General features: G+C 39.4%; 1 protein-coding gene across 13 annotated transcripts in view; it reads left to right on the top strand.

Annotated features, from left to right (window-relative positions):
* Positions 1-2,717: 2,717 nt before the first annotated feature.
* ENOX2 (ecto-NOX disulfide-thiol exchanger 2) overlaps positions 2,718-20,286 on the top strand; it is a 431,677-nt gene continuing 414,108 nt past the window's right edge. For 3 of the 13 annotated variants that reach the window (XM_019716146.2, XM_074323650.1, XM_019716142.2), the window contains exons 1-2: positions 2,915-3,089; positions 4,394-4,453. The gene's annotated coding sequence lies outside the window, so the exon portion shown is untranslated. Of the gene's footprint in view, positions 3,090-4,393; positions 4,454-20,286 lie in introns of all 13 variants that reach the window. The other 10 variants (XM_074323651.2, XM_019716147.3, XM_074323653.1 and 7 more) reach the window with 8 other exon arrangements.

Below are 20,286 nucleotides of genomic sequence, written 5' to 3'. Positions count from 1 at the left end.
GGGATTATTCATTATGAATTTGTACTAACTGGACAAAGAGTTAACCAAGTTTACTATTTGGAAGTGCTGAAAAGGCTGCCTGAAAAAGTTAGATGACCTGAACTTTTCACCAACAATTCATGGCTTTTACATCACAACAATGAACCAGCTCACAGGGCACTGTCTGTGAGGGACTTTTTAGCCAGTAAACAAATAACTGCATTGGTAGACCCTCCCTACTCACCTGATCTGGCCCCCAATGACTTCTTTCTTTACCTGAAGATAAAGGAAATATTGAAAGGAAGACATTTTGATGACATTCAGGACATCAAGGATAATATGACAAGAGCTCTGATCGCCATTCCAGAAAAAAGAGTTCCAAAATTGCTTTGAAGGTTGGACTAGGCGCTGGTGTCAGTGCATAGCTTCCAAAGGGGAGTACTTTGAAAGTGACAATAGTGATATTCAGCAATGAGGTATGTAATACTTTTTCTAGGATGAGTTCCCAAATTTAATTGTCAGACCTCGTATGCGTAAACACACACACACACACACACACACACACACACACTCTAATAAGCCTTGCAGAAATAGCTTGTAACAGATAAACATTTGAGTTATTAATCTTGTTGATTGATAGTTTATCCCTACTAAAATATAAGCTCCAAAGGGAAGGGATGTTATCCTTTTTTTCCCCCTACTTCTCTATTCCCCACATTTAGAATAATGCCTAGAGGTAATCAATAAATATTTGTTGAATGGATGAATTACTAGTTCTTTGTTACTCTTCTGTCCTTCTCTTATGTGACCTCTCTGTGCTATATTCCAGTAATTGTACTTTGTTTTCTCTTGGTTCATCAATCTGGCTATTCCTTCTTGGCTTACTTTGAAGGGTACCTCTTCCTCTAAGTAGTCCTTGAATACTATTATTTTCTAGGGTTCCATACTTAATCTGTGCCCTTTTAAAAATTACTATTCTAAACACTCTCTAAATGAAATTTAATCCATGTTTATTTAATTACCATCTGTATACTGATGTCTCCCAAATGTTTAGTTCCAACCCAGACTTCTCTCCTGTGCTTCAGATCTACATTTCCTGGCAGCCTATCAGGCATCTCCACCCAAATATTACACATAGTCCTCAAATTTTATATGTCCAAAACTGAATTCTTCGTATCCCTCACAAAACTTGCAATTTTTTCTGGGTTCCCTTTCTCAATGAATGGTACTACCATACATCCAGTGTTCCAAATAAGAATTTGGGAGTCACAATAGACTCCTTCCTTTCCATATCCAAACTATCACAAAGTCCACTTGATTGTACCACTTTACTTGCTTAAAATCATATGGAGGTTCTTTACGGCTTTCAGGTTAAATTTTGAACTCATTTGTATGGTCCCCTATTCCTGCCTTGTCTAGTTCCTGCAATATAAAACTTTTTTTTTTTTTTTTTTTTTTGCTTCCATGCAGTCTCTCACATCCTCATTTCTCTGTATGGAATACGGTTGACCTCCCTGCCCTAAATCTGAAAAAAATATCTCACTGGTTCTTCAAGTCTCATCATTCAAGTATGGTTTCCTGCAGATGTGGAATGAGTTATTTCTCTTCTATGGTCCTATAGAACCCTATGTAGATATTTTTAGGGCACTTTGCACATTGTATATTCTATTTCCCCTCTTAGATTGTGAGCTATTTGAGAGTAAGGACTGTTTTCCAATTCTGTGGCAATAGTTCCTAGCCTAGTGCCTTGCACAAAGCAGTTTGCTGAGTAAATTATTGAATCTATTAAATCCTCGTCTTCCTTAACTTCTCTTTTTAAAATTTTAGGGAATTACCTTAGCAAAATGCAATTTCTCCTTCTTCACTTTCATTCCATTTGTTAGTCACATAGTTATCCTTATCAGTAAAAGTGTAATTAGTAACCACAACTGTAACGATCCATTTAACTGTAAGAATTCATCTCTAATAAAGAAAAGTCAAAAGTTAGGAGTGAAATTAGCCGTAATAAACATCCATTTTCCTCAATATTCAAGTCACTTGAAAGTGCTTAGCTGTCCCCACCCGTTTCTTTATCACCTCTTTTAACATACTTTTTTACTAAAAAGAATAATAGTTTCTTAAAGAGATTTCTTAATAGGAAATAAGTTATTTCTTGTTATTCAAGTTTTATTGTCTATCTGTGCCAAATTGTTGCATCACACTAGTGTATATGGCCACTATTATTCATGGCAACAATGGGGCTTCATTATGGGTTAAATAGACTTCTTCTGGGCTTGCTTAGATCACATTCCTATGATTGTTATAACACCATTTCAAAGGAAAAAATATGGTTCCCAATTAGAAACAAAATACATTTTTTCTAGAACCTTTGAAGTGGTACTAATGCAAATGGTTCACAAAAAAACACACTTTGACAGTTTTAAAGGACCAGTTAAAATTCTAAACTTATCTGAGCATAAATAACATAAAGTCACACAATCCAAGCTTAATGAGAATTTCAAATCACGATATGAAGTGCTTCCCCCCAAATGCTAATAGCTTAACCAAGAATAAAATAAATCTAGAATCTTCATGTGCCCCCACAAGCACAACCCCATAGCACAAGAAGGGAGATTCTGTTAGCCAGTGCACGCCAAACTACAACACCCATAATACCCATCTCCGTCTGAACTCGGAGCACGATCAGAACTGTGTGTGTGTGTGGCGGGGGCGGGGCGGGATTGTGGGTACATACAAAGTGTCTCAACTCCATCTCCCACAATCCTCTGTCTTCACTTGAGTCTCTCCACCAATGCCAATGTTGGATCTGCACCAAGAGAAGAGCCTCCAGCGACCTTAAACTACATTTCCCATGAGGACAAGGGGTTGGACCTCTGGCTTCCCTGGTGACCGATAACCAATAGGAGATGCCACAGCGTCCACGGTGTAGGTGAGAGTCCAGCCTTGGGCCTGAGTGCCGGGCTTAAGCCGGCTAGCGCAAGGCGGAGAGTCCAGAAGACAGTTGCTTGGCATGTAGCGCCACGAGGGCACTACTCGCCCAGGAGCTGCCACGCCGGCCGATTTTCCACAGCTGTATAAGAAGTAGCGCTTCAGTAGCCGGGGAGCTGGAGGTCAGAGAGGCAGAGAGCCTGAGTGGCTGTGGCTGGGGACTGTGGGACCGAGGGGGCCTAGGGAGGAGGGTGCTTCCGGGGCCGCGGCTCTCCGCGCCTAACTCCGCCCATCTCCGCCTCTGCGGGGGACCGGGCGTAGGGACTGGGAGTTGGAGGTGGGCTTACTGTGCTGGTTCCCTTGAGCTTCAGGAGCGCGCTTTCTTTTCTGTTTTTTTTTTTTTTTTTTTTTTTTCACCAAATCGCATTCTATCTTTTTCTTCCACCATGCTACCTCTTACCCTCCGCCTCCGCCTTGTGCCTCCTCAGAGGTCTGAAGTGAGGGTTCTCCACCAGTGTGTTTCCTAGGTGGCGTCTGAACTCTACTGCTTGGAGGAATTGGGTGATCTCTTTCCTTTCGTCCCTTAATTTACATTTCAGATTTGGGCACACACCCCTCCCGATACACACACTTCCCATTTCCTCTGGGGGCGTGGGAATTCCTTAGCATGCTCAGGGAGTGACTTTTGTCAATTTTTTCACTTTTTGCCTCTTTGATGGTGAGATAAAGATCGTCTCCGACTTTTCATGGGCTCTTATGGCCACCCACCATTTCCCTGACCAGGTGGGAAAGGTTTTCCCTTAATTTTCAGAAGGCATGGAGAGAAGACAAGGGAAGGAATCTCACTTTTGAGATATATGTGTTTAAGGTTCAGTGCAGGGTTCTGATGAGAGTAAAAGGCAAGATAGGTTTATTTTTGAAACAGCGTTTTAGGGGTTTCCAGCAAGGACTGATTGCACTAATGTGGACAAATCTTTAGAGGACACACCGACTACAGAATAGACTGTGCGAAACAGAATATTAATGATTTTATTGTCACACGCATCCAAAAAGTGCTGAGGTGTTAGTGGAAATGGATACTGGTGGGGTGGGGTGGGTTGACCTATGGAATGTCAAGCCTATAGCTGTGGAAGTGCAAAAGGCTTGAAACTCATCTGCCAGACCAATCCTGGTAGGCTTTGTGAAGGAGATGAATTTTAACTTGGGCTCCAGAGGAGTTCTGGCAAAGAGGAGGGAGAAATACTTCCTGATACTGGGATTGGAATTTGAGAAGGGTAGATAAAAGAGGGAGCACTGGTGTGGCAAGTGGGCTTGCCTGACTGGAGTAAACGGTGTCAGCTGGGATAGACTGGGAAAGAAATAGCGTTGAAAAGCTTGGGGTCATAATAACAGGACACTTTGAAGCATTCATGTAATTTGGATATTATTCTGTATCAAATAAAGACAAAAAAATTAAGATTCAGTGATTTTTGTTTTTTCATCCTAGGGGAACCTGATTTGAGATCAATTTTTGGCGAACACAAAGAAGTGTGGTGGTATGTTCCAGGTGTGAGTTTAAACCAAGAAGAACTTTGTTTTATAGACTGTTTTGATTGTAGCTGTTCTTAGCTACACTTTATAGTTGTCAATTTTAAAGCCTGGTGACATAAATTTATTTTCTTAAGAAATGCATTTGCTCTCCTTGTGTATCATATTACCTGAATTGTAGTCATTTCAGTGGGTGACAACAATGACTGCTATTTATTAAGCCCATATAATGTTCCAGGTACTATCATAAACACTTTGTTGCCTTAACAGTCTTAGGAAGTTCGAACTATTCTTCCCATTTCTCTAGGAGAGGAAACTAAAATGCAGAGAAGTTAAACAACCTACCTAAAGTCATATAGATTGTAAGGAGCTGAGTCGGGGTTTGGGTGTACAGATCTGACTTCAGAGCCCATGCTGTGTCCACCATGGTTTGCTGGTCCCATGGTTCCCTTTGCTCTTGACTTTCTGTTTGTGGTATGGAGAGATTATTGTGGGGTATAGTTGATCATCCTGGCAGGTACTCAAATGATTCATTCTTAGTTTCTTTGTCAGTATGTGTCTGCTGTAATGTAGCTGCCAAAACCAAATTAGCTTCACTGCTGTTACAGCCTTAGCTTATTGTGTCTGTCAGTCAGTATAGCTATTTCTGAATTAGATGTTACTCTTTATAAAACACATCATACCTCTAAGCAGTTTGGAGCTGGACAGTACTTTGGGTTTTATTTTATTTTAGCTTTTATTGTAAGTGAGCTTCTGGGTCACTAGGTCTCCTTCATGACTTTTGTCCACATGAAGTGTTGGGGTGCAATATAGTATGAGGTGTGAGCTCTCCCTGCGTCTTGTTGGGGAGATAGAGGCCCATAATTCTGAGATAATGTAGTGTATAGTACTAGTATAACAGAGATAAGTACAAAGTGCTGTGGAAGAATAAAGGAAGGAGTGACTAACTGTAAGGGAGAGTCGGGGAAAAGGCTTTGAGGAAGTGACATGACAGATAGCTCTTGAAGGAAAATGAGTTTGCCAGACAGAGAAGAGTGCTGGTGAGGTGTTTCAGATTGAGGGAACAGTCTGTGAGAGACATGTGGTTATATAAGACCAATGCATCTCCATTCAATATTGAGGAATTCAGCATGGCTGGGGTGCAGATTGTTTGGGAAAAAGAAGGTACAATGGTAGAAGAGTCTGGAAACTTAGGTTGGGGCTGTTTTGTGGGGAACCTTGAAAAAAAGGCTAAGATGTTTGGATGTGCTCCGACAGGCCAGTGTTTCTCAAAGTGTATGGCATCTGCCATCAGTGGTTATGTTGTATTCCCACAAATATTTTAAGTTATATTAGCTATTTTAATGTGTCTTGTAAAAGGTAAAACTGAATTACATCACACACAAATCTAAGGTTACTTAGAATGTGGCTTAGTGAAAATAGAAAGTGAATCAGTTTTAAGTTGATTTAAAGACAAATATTAAGTAAACGTGATGTATGAATGTGGGAAAAGTAATACTCAAGTAGTACTCAAATGACAAATTTCGGAAATACTGCTGTAGGCAATAATAAAAAAAACACATTAAAATGTTTTAGAGGAACACAATGATCAGGTTTTCCGTTTAGAATGCACTGGATGGGGACATGACTAGTTAGAAGGCTGGTGCTCTGTTCCAAAGAGATAATAAGGACCAAAAGGAGCAACATATGAGCGGACAGAACAGATCTTAGAGCCCTTTAGGAGGGAGAATCAGTAGGAGTTGGTAGATGTGACTATGAATATTCTATCCATGTCACCAAAATGATTTAAAAAGTCTGTATGCCATTTGTCTATTATCCTTTATATTCTAAGATGAGCTTATTATTGTCCAAACAGGCTATGTACACATATGCATTAAGGTAATGGTGGAGGCTGTTGTCACAAATGGGTTTGGGTTATAAACACAAGCATCTTCACTGCCTTACCGAGTGTTCTTGAGAGCAGTAGCATAAATATTCAAGGTGTTGGTAAGGTATATGAGTATGATCTGTGACCCTTAGCTATCCTGGGAATTCCTCTTTCAAGACTCAGCTCAAATATCAAGATCTCTGTGAAGCCTTTCCTCCACCCCATCCCCCACGCACACACATGCATGCACACATAAAACAATGTTAGGCTTCTGGCTTTGATAAGACCCTGCACTTACCTCTGTCCTGGCTTGTACCACACTGTAATGTGTCGGTCTATGGTTGTCACTGTCCCCCCATCCCGACCCAGACTATGCGCTCCTTGAGGGCAAGGACCAGGTCTCATTCATCTTCATACCCATAGCATCCAGAACAACACTTGGCACATGGTAAACACCTAATAAATGATTATTGGATGAAAATAATGGATCAACATATTCATATTGATATAACTCTGGATCTTGGTACCACAGAGTGCCAAATGCTACAAAAAAAAGTAGCTATTTCCTACGTTTTCTACTTTTGCTGAACACAGCAGTAAAGAAAAGTAACCTGAGTACATCACTTCACTAGAGGTTTCTTTTTTTCTTCATTTTCTCCCACGCTCCCGTGGTTACCTTACCTTTTTCTTTCTCATCATTTACCCACCCAGCCACCTGTTCCTTTGGCCTGCCCATTGCTCTGCTCCTCTTGACAGAGGTCACATTGCCCTGATTCTCTGCCAAGAATCCATCCCTTCTCTACATCTACCAAGTCCAGTTGACTCCATTCTTGAAATCACTCTCAAGTGGGTCTCCTACTCATAGACACTGCTGGTGGGACTATAATTTGATATAGCTCATCTGGAGAGCAATTTGTCAATATGTGTCAAAAATCTTAAAATTGAACATAGCTTTCAACTTACCACTTCAACTTATAGGACACTATGCTGAGGAAATAAACATAATGTTGCCCAAAATTTAGTTCCCAGGATATTTTTAAAATAGCAAAAGTAAATATATATGAGCATATATGTATATGTATATGTATGTGTGTGTATATATATATATATATATATATATATATATATATATATATATATATAAATAGTTTGTAATAGCAAAAATACAAAAGAAAAAATAACATTTTAAATGTCCAATACATACTAGAGGATTGAATTAAATCAATCAGAGTACATCTATAAAATAAATTACAAAGTAGCCATGTAAGTTGATGTTACCAAAGAAAATTTAATGATGTGGAAAATTGTTTATGATATGTTAATAGAAAATTCAGCTTATGAAGCTATCACATCCCAGATCACACATGTACACATGTACATACATGCATTTGTGCATGCATAAATGGGAGTAATCCTGTAATGTTAAACATACAAAAAATTAATAGAAGTTTGCTATAAATTGTAAGATTACATATGAATACTATTTTTAACCTTTTGCATATTTTTATTTTCTAATCTATAATGGTACATTTGTTAATTTTAAAAAAGTTATTAAAAATGTTTTCCCCATATCTACCCTTATTAGCATTTCCTTAGTTTGGGGCACACTATCCCCATAACACACACATGACTTATAGTTTAGATTACTCCTGCCTCCAGCCTGCCTCCCTTGCAATCCATTCTCCACCAATGCTGACAGAATGATTTTTCTAAATTGCAAATCTGAAGCTATCTGCCTCTACATAAAATAGTTCAAAGGCTGCTTGTTGTCCTCAAGATAAAATCCAAACTTCTTAAACTGGCTTATAAAACCTTTGTGAATCAGCTCTCTGCTTTTTTCTCCAACATCCCTTCTTCCTCTTACAATTTACTTTTACTTGGAGTCTTAGGTCAGTGCCTGGCACATAATAGGTGTTTTGTTAACACTGGCCAAATGTTGATGTGGATTGTATGGGTTAACTATTGTGTGCCAGGCAATCCACTAGTATTTCATTTTATCCTCAGAGTAAAAATTTTAAATACATAAAATAGTTATCTCTATTTTACAGATGAGGAAAATTAAATAAATAAAAGTGGGAAGAAAAAAATAATAATGGACATTTTTTAGAGAAAAAAAATCCAAATCCTTTGCCATAACACAGCTCTCTTTATTTTCCTGCAGCCCCTGCCGGTCTTTGTCAGCATGCGGGGAAAGAGACTTTGTTCTTTCCCTTGGGCAAGTTATATATGACCACAGCATAACAAGCACAGTTCAGATTGACATGCTCTCAGCATGTCACAGTTCAGATTGTGCTAATGTACAGAAATATTTCCTTTGTGTACATAACATTTCATGTAGGAGGCATGGAGTAGCTCCAATCACTCTGTTTTTCTTTCTGTTTTGAAATTCTGTCTTTTGGGATGCGCATGTCAGCACAGAGCTAAGGAAAACTGTGATCGAGTTGAATGTACAAGAAACAACGTGTCTCATGAGAGCCAATGTCATTGGTTAATTTATTTTTTTAAATGTCATGTAGATGTATTTTCCAGCAATCTGTCCCCAGGGACCTTGGTTGAATTCAAATGTTAATCCTATTTACAGAATGCAGCCGATGCATGTAGGATATTCTTGCATTGTTAAGTGATCTTAGACATATGTAGTGGATTACCATAATGACATAAATCAGGTGAAGATGGGATATCTGATTTTCTCTACAAAAATGTATCAGTTTTCATATTGTCATTCAGGATCCTGCAGTGTGGTCTTTCTTACATTTTCCTTGCAAATAATACCCATTGTACAAAAATGGATGCTTTTTAAAGAACAAGTCCTAATCACAAATCATCTGAATAAAATTATATTACCTTGTAAGAAATGGTCACTTTTAAATAACCCAGGAAAAAGAATCTGTATTTCTCCTACTCCATGATCAAATAAATTGCACATAGAAATTACAGATAGAATTTTAATTTATATAATGAATTATTGTGGGCTTACTATGTGCAAAACACTCTGTTAGGCACTGTACTTGATAGTTATAAATGTCCCCCCTTTAATGCGAGGGAGGGAGGGAGGGAGGGAGGGAGGGAGGGAGGGAGGGGGAGAGAGAGAGAGAGAGAGAGAGAGAGAGAGAGAGAGAGAGGTATACACACAAGAATGAGTGTAAGAGAAAGAAATGAAACAAAGAGAAGATTGTAACAAGCAGGCCCATCTTATAAATGAAAATTTACCCAGGTGAAAAATTAGGATATGTGCCAGTAGGGATTCTTTTTTTCCTGTTTCTTTCCTCTGTGGGGTATATAGGCAAAAATGAGCTACCAGGTAGCTGATAAGCAAATGATCTACTTTTTTTTTCCAATTTTTAAAATTAGTTTCAGGTGTACAAAGCAATGTACTAGTTAAGACATTTAAACCCCTCATAAAGTGATAACCTACCCCCAAAGCTATGTCAACTATAACTAAATATATAGGTATATATAGTCACAGGATGTGGAATACAACATAGGGAAGTTAGTAGATGATATTGTAACAAAAAATGATCTACTTTTCTGTTTACAAACAGTTTGAGAAATGGAACAGTGACTTTGTGTGTCCAGCCCTAGACAAGCCTGCTGGCGATGTTGTGAGAGTTATGACTATGTCAGCTTTTCCACGGTTTCTGTCTCTGCTGCAGAGATTTGGCAGACACCTCAGACAAATTTTATGTATCTTAAATCTTCCTCAAGCTAGGCTGGGCTCTTAGATTTATATGTACAAAAAAAAGTGAAGTGTTTACCAGTGTGACATTTTTGAAGGTCAAAACAGACTCAGTTGTTTTTTGTGTGTTTTTTTTGACAGCATACACCTCATTTTAGTCTACAGAAAAAGCTAATTGCTTTTGCTGTTTGTTTAAAACAGCCAAAATGTTTACTTTCCAGAAGTGGCAACTGATCGTGTGTCTAAAAATTTATATTCCAGGCCTCAGTGTTGCTTCCTCTTTTTTTTTGCCTACAAAGTGTAAAGTTTTGCTAAAGTCTTCATTTCCATTTTTCCTTTTACTGACACATACTAGTATAAGACAACGTAGGATGAGAGGTACGGTGTAATATATTGGCAATCTAGGAGAAAAATAATATTGTTTTTGTTAGCTCCATCCTGCCCCCGCTTTTTTGCCTCTCAGTTTTTCAATGGCCCCTTGCCCACAAAACGTTGTTCCTCAGCATAATAATGATAAGTGAGACTAAGAGCTGGAAAACTTTCAGTGACGACCCATTAGCAAGGCTGGTCCAAATGTATGTGTAGGCAGAGCACAAACAAAAGTTTGGCTGTAATTCAGAAGAAGAGTTGAAACACTGTGTGGAGATTGTTGTCTAAACAACATTGCCTCAGTGGTGGACTGTGAAAGATAACCACAGGGAAATCCCCAGTAAGGGCCCTTCTCTTCTGCTCCAGCTGCTCTTCTTTTTAGCCAGCAACAACTCCAGTAAGAGCTCTCCGGGGTAGAAACTATCCCATAGTAAGGCCCCACAATATGTCTTATCGTTTCTTCTTCAGTCAAGTCCTCAAACACACTTGACTGGGATTACTTTGGTCACAAAATATTATAATTGTCACCTTTCAAGAGATGCTGAGTTTGAATTCAAGGAGCACATATTCAAGCTCATTTATTCAATAGACATTTGAACACATATACAGTACCAGACCCTAGGCTAAATGCTGGGAGTACAGTGATGAATTAGAAGTAATCCCTGGCTGCTGTTAAGGAGCTCACAGTCAAGTGGGGGAGATAGACACCCAAACTAATAATTATGTGCAATGAGAAAGGTGCTCAGAGAACGAGGTATATATAAAGGAGCATGATGGAGGGAATTACTGTTAGGGGTGGGCAACTTATAAACCAGAGTCTAATTATGCTGAATTACAAAGGGTTAAGTGGATATTGCCTAACATCTAGGTGGACAAAGTGGTGGTGGGCAAGGATTTCAGACAGAGGGACCACCAACACATGCTCTGCAGTCACATGTGTGAAAATGGATAGTTCAGAAAAAGGCAAGATACTGTGTGTGAACGACTGGGAGTGTCGGAGGGGGGCAGGATAAGAATCTGGAAAGGTATCCTGTGGCAAGTTGCTAAAGGAAATGTCTTGCTAAGGAGCTTGACCTTAATCCTATAGGTAGGGATGAACCAACACAGGGTTTTAAATGAGGAAATAACATGATTGGATTGGAGGACGGGCTTTACGGGGAAAAAACTGGAGACAGAAATTCTACCATTTAAATCGTCAGTGTTTGAGAGCAATGCCATCTCTGCTAGGTTTTCTTTCTTCTTTCTTTCCTCCCTCCCTCCCTCCCTCCCTCCCTCCCTCCCTCCCTCCCTCCCTCCCTCCCTCTCTCTTTCTTTTTTCTTTCTTTCTTCTCTCTCTCTCTCTCTCTCTTTTTTGTTATATTAGTTTCAGGTGTACAAAACAACATAATGGTTGGACATTTACACCCCTCACAAAGTGATAACCCCCCGAAGTCTACTGCTCCTCTGACATCTTATACTTATATAGCTGTTACAGTACCATTGACTATTCCCTATGCTGTACTTTATATCCTGTGAATACATATATATTTATATATTTAATTATATATTTAATTATTTGACATTCATTGTTATTCAGCTTCAGCTTCAGGTGTTCAGGCATCTACACAATCTATGAAGTGATTCCCCCCGATAAGTCTAGTACCCATCTGACACCCTACATAATCCATATAACATTATTGATTATATTCTCCATACTGTATTTCACATCCTCATGACTATTTTGTGACTACCAATCAATTTGTGCTTTCTAATCCCTTCATCTTCTCTCCCATCCCCCAGCACCCCTCCCATTTAGCCACCATGTTTTTTCAGTATACAAAGATCACTTTGAACAATTGTTTTCTTCTACACATAGGGCATACCTTCCTGCACTCCTTCACATGTTGTACAGCTGAATATTCATTCTTTCCAACTCAAATCAATGATGCCAGTAGTAATTAGGGCTTGATTATCATGAAGGAAATCAGAGTTTCAAAGCATAGCAGCTTAGCTTAAAAAATTCCATGAGGCTTACTTATTGCTTACTGAGTCAGCAGGGCTGAGGTGAGTGCTGGTCAGCTCCCCTTGGGGTCCAGGGGAGGAAAAAGAACAGAAGCCGAAGAGATGGCAGAAAGTGGCTGTTTAAAAAATGCACAGCATCCAGAATGTTGGAGATCCGTAAAGGCCACTTCCAGATATGGGAAGTAGATATAAGAGCCAGAAGCGTATAAGTATAAAACAAATGCATGTTGAAGGTACCTGTGCCCATACAAATTGTACTATCTAGCCAGTTTTAGAGCATGTTCTTTCCCTAACTCAAATACTGTAAATGGCTTCCCATTATCCATAGGATGAAGTCCAAACTCTTTAGCCTGGCATTTAGTACTTTCTGCAGTCTGGCTCCAGCCTACCTTTCCAACTTTTATACTTCTCTCTTATAGAACTTCTCTGCTCTAGCCAGTTATTCTTTTAGACACTGCTCTGGCGTTCACTCACCTATGCTGTGAGCCCTCTTGGGGCAGAAACTATGTTTTTTACTTCTTTGAACCCCTCACAGTACCTAGCACAGTGTCTTGCATATAGTAGGTACCCAAGGTATGCCTATGGGTTGATTATTGTTTCCCCCATTCTTTCCAATTTATCTTCTACTATTGACTTAATACCCTCTCTACTGAAAATGGTAACATTAGGTGAAATGTTCAACAAACTATCTTTTAATTTTTTATCTTGAAATAATTTTAAATACGTAAAAATTACAAGAATCATATAAAGACTCTCATATACCATTCAATCTGAATCATCAGTTTTAAAAAATTTTGTCCTATGTGACTTAAGCTTCTCTATAGGAGTTGTGATCAAAATATATGGTGAATGTTTAAATGTCCATCTTTGTCTCTTGTTATCTTTTTTACCCTGAAGTCTGTTTCATCTGATATCAGTATGGCTACACCTGATTTTCTCTGGGTACCATTTGCTTGGAGTGTCAATTTTCACCCTTTCACTTTGAGTCTATGCTTGTCCTTGTAGCTGAGATGTGTCTCTTGGAGACAGCATATGGTTGGGTTTAGTTTTTTGATCCAATCTGCTACTCTGTGCCTTTTTATTGGTGAGTTCAGGCCATTTACATTTAGTGTAATTATTGATGTACGAGAATTGCCTATTATTCTATTCTGTTTTTTTCAGGTCGAATAACCTCCTTCCATATTTCTTGTAGTGCTGGTTGTGCGTTCGAAAATTCCCCCAGCTTCTTTGTGTCTGGAAAGGTCTTTATTCCTCCTTCATTTCTAAAGGGTATCTTTTTTTGGATATGTTATTCTTGGCTCATAATTTCTCTCTTTCAATAGCTTGAATGTTTGAGTCCACTCCCTCGTCTTTTAGGGTTTCTGCTGATAAATCTGATGATAACCAAATGGGCTTTCCTTTGTAGGTTACTTCTTCTTTTCCCTGGCTGCCTTGAGGATTCTTTCTTTGTCATTAATTTTTGACAGCTTCAATGTAATGTGCCTTGGAGAAGGCCTGTTGGGGTTCAGGTAATTCGTTTTTTATTTGCTTCTTGGAATTGAGGATTCAGTTCTTTCCACAAGTTTGGGAGATTCTTGTCAATTATTTGTTTGAATATACCCTCTGTTCCCTTCTTCCTTTATGTCCTTCTGGTATGCCCATTATTCTTATGTTGCTCTTTCAGATGTATTCAGAAAGTTCTTGTAGAGTTCTTTCATTTCTTTTAACTCTCAAGTCTGTCTCTTCGATCTGTGTCATTTCCAGATTTCTGTATTCAATGTCACTTATTCTTTCCTCCATCTGGTCAGCTGTATTACCTATGCTGGCTGTTTCATTCTTCATTTCTTTATTGAGGTCTTAATCTTCAGAAATTCTATTTGGTTCTTTTTTAAAATTCCAATCTCTTTGATAAAATGTTCATTTTGTTACTGATTGTGTTTCTGAGTTCATTAAACTGCCTGTCTGTGTGTTCTTGCGTCTTGTTGAGTTTTTTAAGAACTGCAGTCTTGAATTCTGTGTCATTTAGGTCCAATATTTCCATATCTTGAAGTTCATTTTCTAGAGGCTTTTCATTTTCTTTCTGAGCTGTCTTGTTGCCTTGGTTATTCATGGCAATTAATGAATTATTGTTTCTCTTCCTAGACATCTACAGGAGTGGGTTCTGCAACAGGTTGATAGGAAGAGGTCCTTCTTTTTCCAGCAGGTGTTGGTAGAATATTTTATTTTCTCTCTGACTGCAGCCTTTATTACTGTCATCTTGTAGTGGTATATTTTCTCTGTACTGTTCCAGCTTCTCACACAATGGGGGGATTCCCAGGGAGGTAGGGTTCACCTCTGTGAACAGGTTGCCTGCGTCACAGGGCACTGCCTCCATTGGGGGATGTGGAGAGCTTCTAAAGTTCCAGAGCTCTTCTTGCACCAGTTTCAAAGCCCATGTATTTCAGCAGCTGTTTACTCCTGCAGGAATCTTACCAGATAGGTGGGCACAGGTGTGGGGTTGGTTGTGAGTGGTGGCCCAGAGCAATGGCGGCGACCACCACCACAGCCTGTCTTGCACCCAGGGCTCCCTCTCCCTCATCAGAACTAGTTGGGCTGCGAGTCCGTGGCTGTGGGCTGCAGTTCTCAGAACTGCAAATATTCTGTTCTTATGATCTGGCACTGCTACCTTTCCGCTTCTATCACTGGGGTGGTGGGGGTGAGGCAAGCTCTGGGTGGGTTTGAGGGGTCCGCTAGGCTCCAAGCCTAAGCCGTCTGTCTTCTGCTTGGCAGTGAGGGCTTAAACTACCATGAAACTTATTTTAAAGTAAATCTGTACTACAGGTCAAAGTGCACTTGAGTTCAATGAATCCTAGTTTCCTTTTACTTTATAACATTTTCTTTCTTGCTCTGTTTTTTATGAATGCAAAGATAGCTCTAATATGCATGTATTGAATAATTATTTTGTATCAAGCTCTGTGCTAGCTGCTATGACATTATTAACGTTTTCCAATAACCCCAATGAAGTAGGTACTACTTCTTTTCCCATTTGCCAGATAAGAAAACTTGAGACTCAGCTTGGTTAAGAACCTTGTCCATAACCCAGAATTCAAGAAACTCCAGTTTTTCTGACCAGAGCCCAGTAGTCTTTTTTTTTTTTTTAAATTTTATTTTATTAAATTTATTGGGGTGACAATTGTTAGTAAAATTACATAGATTTCAGGTGTACAATTCTGTATTACATCATCTATAAATCCCATTGTGTGTTCATCACCCAGAGTCAGTTCTCCTTCCATCACCATATATTCGATCCCCCTTACCCTCATCTCCCACCCCCTACCCCCCGCCCCCCTTACCCTCTGGCATAGACACAGACAATAGTTTAGTGGTTGCCAGTAGTCTTAACCACATTGTGAGAATAATTTTTTTTTTAATTGTCAACCCAGTATAAATGCAAGGAAGTTTTCTTTCACTGTATTAACTCAGCAAGTGATTTATTCACTAATCCAATCCAATTGAATCACTGGATTAAGAAGAAATTTAGTCATTCAGACTTTAGTCGTTAGAATATTGGTATGGTAATGGATTCGGATTGCTTGAGTTCAAGCCCCAGTTTTATCACTTACCAGTTGAGTGATTGTAAGCAAGCCATTTACCATCATTAAGCCTCAGTTTCCTCATGAAATGAGGATAACAGTACCTACCATACAGCTGCACTGTTGAGGACGAATTTAAAAAAGTAATGTAAAGTATCATGCCATGTTTGGCATACAATAGGTGCTCCGGATATTCTATATTCTTCTTCCTTTTGGGGACCAGACCACTCACATGTAGCTTTCATTTGAGGAAAACAAACTGCCCCTGAAACATTCCTTTGAATAAAAACATTCTGGAAAAATGTATTAGGTGACTATTCCCAAGACTGAGCAAGGACAGTTGCCCAGTTCTTATGTAAAGCATATTTCAAAAGAAGCTGGGAACATGAACCCTTGGAGAGTTGGTGTGGTCCATCTCTCTGCTTCCTGGAGACTAGGGCCAAATTGTGACATCATCTATTTTGTCACTAGACTAAATGTCACAATTGGCATAGACTGTTATACCTGGGATATTGGTAATTCCAGTCCAGCCATTTTTTTTTAAAGATTTTATTGGGGACGGGGAACAGGACTTTATTGGGGAACAGTGTGTACTTCCAGGACTTTTTTCCAAGTCAAGTTGTCCCTTCAATCTTAGTTGTGGAGGGTGACATTCAGCTTCAAGTTGTTGTCCTTTCAGTCTTAGTTGTGGAGGGTGCAGCTCAGCTCTAGGTCCAGTTGCTGTTGCTAGTTGCAGGGGGTGCAGCCCACCATCCCTTGCGGGAGTCGAACTGGCAACCTTGTGGTTGAGAGGAAGCGCTCCAACCAACTGAGCCATCCGGGAGCTCGGCAACAGCTCAGCTCAAGATGTCTGTTCAATCTTAGTTGCAGGGGGCACAGCCCACCATCCCTTGCAGGACTGGAGAAGTTGAACTGGCAACCTTGTGGTTGAGAGCCCACTGGCCCATGTGGGAATCGAACCGGCAGCCTTCGGAGTTAGGAGCACGGAGCTCCAACTACCTGAGCCACCGGGCCGGCCCCCAGCCCAGCCATTTTAAGGCAAGCAAGCTGAAGCTAAAAGAGTGTAAGTGACTTGACCAAGGTCAAACAGTGAAAAAATCAGGACAACCCAGTTTCCCCAACTCCATATCCAGTGTCATTCTGTGGTGCCTTTGTGGGGTCTTAGGCAGGTGAAACCAAGTCTTGATGTGTGTTCTTTGTAGGAGCTTGAACTGGTTGGACTCTTAGGGTTTGGTACAAGTTTGATAGACTCAGAAAACATGAAGCTTTATTCTGGTTGAAGTAGATTCACTAATTGTTGCTTTCAAACTGCTAAAATTTCTATTTTATTGGGGGTTTAGTAAATAAGTGTTGTTTCTCCCTGTGTAGCTTCATGGTTTGGTTCAAGTTCTGGTTCTTTGAAATCTTCCACTGGCATTTTTATTTTTGACAAAAGTACTGAGAATCCAAGGTGGTTAACAATGGGAATTCATTTGATAAGATCAGTCAGGCTTGGTGATGGCTGCTGAGAAGGAGCTCAGGTGGATTAGAGAACCATTAGTGCTTACATTCTGGAGTTTGAAATCAGGATAATGGAAATATTGCAATGGTTTTTGGTGTATATGTTTGTGTGTTTATATTTCTCAGGATGCTCTGATGTTTTCATTTCTGTTCTTGCTATTCTGGGTTGAAACTGCTGCCTCCCACCTCATTGCCTTTTGGGACATGCTGTCAGTCGTGTTCTTGTTATGATCCTCATCTTTTGACTCTGGGAAAAGAAGGTAACAAAAGTTAGTCTTCCCTGTCCTTTTTCTTTTACTTTGAATGGCCATTCTTAGGAACTTGGGGGAATATGAATTTCAAGCTTAAATGTGTGGAGGATTTTAGTTGCAATGCCCAAAGGCAGAACATTCTGAAATACAGCCTTTGTTCCTTTCTTACTAATGTGGTTTCAAAAATTAGGGAAGCCTCCTTTGCTGAACCTGAAATTGGGCTGACAATTATATTGGTGATCAGCCATGCCACAGGTAAGGCTGTGGTGGAGGGTTGCAGTGATGAGGCCCCTGGAGAACTATATCCCACCTGCTTAGCTTTCCACATGCCAAAGGAAAAGTGAGTTCTGGTGCTAGGGTTGTCAGTGCTTTTTCAAGCTCTTGACTTTTTACCTAAGCAGTTGGAAGGCTAGGATTGCAGCTGTGATGGTAAAAGTTCCATTCCCAGTAACTCCAAAGGCAAGCACTTTCTACGAGATGAGGTTTTGGATGATTCCATTAAATGTGTTTATTTCTGCTCAGAAAAATATTCTCACTTTAGATTCATTTTTTTCCTCCTCCCTTTCCCTCTCCCCTCCTTGTTTCTCTTCTCCCCTCCCTAATTCTCTTCTCTCCTCTCTTCCCCTTCCCCCTTTTAATGGCTCACTTGCTCTTAGCTACCAGTCACCTGTCTCTTGGTGATTCATATTATCCATTTTCCCCTATTTATTTCACATTGATTTTTTTCCCCCATACCTTTTCTTTCATTTTTTATTATAAAATACACAAAACATAAAGTTTCCCATTTTAACCATTTTAACTGTATACTCGGTGGAATTAAGTATATTCACAGTGTTGTGCAACCATCACCACCAGATTTCACATTGATTTTAGATTTGTATTTTACTGACACTTTTAGTATTAGCAGTGACATTCAAAGGGGGCAATTAGAAAAACTTTTCTTTCTTCTCACACGAAGTGGGGTGGACACTTTTTTGAGGACACAGATGGTATTGGAAGGAGCCAAGGGTAGCTGACATCTGATATTGTTGCTATAGCTCCCACTTTTCTTTTGGCTGCTTCAGATTTGGCCTATGTGGACAGACACACACTTGGGTAACCACCATACAGATGGAAATTAGGACGTGTGGGATTTGGCTGAACCAAAGGTCCCCAAACATTGCCTGGATCATTTAGTGCCCCAGGTGTGGCCACCCCAGGACTTCATGTGCTAAAATTGTGTCCCAGCTTAAGCCAGCTGGTCACTGTATATATAGTATCATGGCAGCTTAGAGACTCATAAAGCATGACTTTGGATTTTTATCTTTTGGATTTAGATTTAACTAATTAACCTGAATCCTTCGTCCACACACTGGACAGTGAGGATGTACCAGGTTAATAGAAAGATTTGTCAAAAGGCGATGCACACTGTGCAGTAGCTTGAATTTTAGATGGAACATAATACTAGACATATAAAGAAAAATGGACTGACTTTTCAGAAAGGAAAGAGGAATTAGAGGTCTTTAGCCTCTTTAATAAACTATTGATGTATTATATATCAGATTTATTTTGTTTCCTTTTCAAAAAATTTCTCCTCTGTGAAATTTTAAGAGCAAACAGTATTTCCTTCTAATTTTAAAATTGGAAGAATTGGAGAATGTTTCATGAAATTATATTGGTCCTTTCTCTTCATTTTCCTTATGTGACAGAGGTGCCTCAATTCAGATATTTAGGCAAGATTTGCTTCAGGGTATAATAATAATAATCCATACAGTTTTATAGGTCTTTATAAAAGGGTTTTGTTTCTATCAGCTCATTAGCTTTTCATAGCAATCCTGTGAAACAGTCAGGGTAGGTACTATTATGTCCAATTTATAAATAAGGAACTTAGGCCCAGAGAAGTTAAGTGACTTGTCCAGGGTAACACAGCTAAAAAGTTATAGAACTAGAACCTGAACCTGAGTTTCCTGACACCCAGCCCCAGTACTCCTTCAACTGTGTTATGTTTCCTTTCTAAGAGACCGTCTCCTTTTTGTTCATACTCATGATTAATTTTGAAATCAGTTTAGAAAAATTTGCTTCAGTTTAGCAGATGAGTAAAGCTGAAACACTGAAACACTTACAGGTAAAGTATCTTCTTAAGTACGGTCACCTATGGAGAGAGTCCTACACATAGCTCTTAACTTTTCACCTTGATTTTAACTGAACTATTTTAAGGTATACATGGATTGTTTTTCAGTGTTAAATGTGTGCACAAAAGTTGTGTGATCCACTGATAATACGTGTGAAAGCTGCACCTGGGGAATGGGACAAGGGATGAAAAGTTGACTTAAACTAATTAGCTTCTTGTCTTTTGTTAAGAGATGTCATGTTCAATAGACTTTAAGTTCTTTATTCTTCCTTTGCTTCCATCCTTTTAAATACAATTCTTTAGGGAAAATTAGCAGATATTCATTTTGAATGTTGATTTCTGAGGCACAAGAGTAGTTAGAAGAAAGAGAAAGCAGAGTGGTGACTTTCCATGCTCCGTGAGAGTGGGCAAGCATTATTTTGCTAGGGGCTGGGAGCTAAGATTTCTCCTAAGGCATACAAATCGTAAAGTTCTGATTTGTCAACTGCATGCTGTTTCTTTAGGCACTGATGTATGAAATCCTGAAC

Source organism: Rhinolophus sinicus, chromosome 18, assembly GCF_057876585.1.
Source record: "Rhinolophus sinicus isolate RSI-liver-muscle chromosome 18, RSI-T2T, whole genome shotgun sequence".
Taxonomy (NCBI): domain Eukaryota; kingdom Metazoa; phylum Chordata; class Mammalia; order Chiroptera; family Rhinolophidae; genus Rhinolophus; species Rhinolophus sinicus.
Note: the sequence above shows the minus strand (reverse complement) of the source record. Positions and strands in the feature narration are given on the sequence as shown.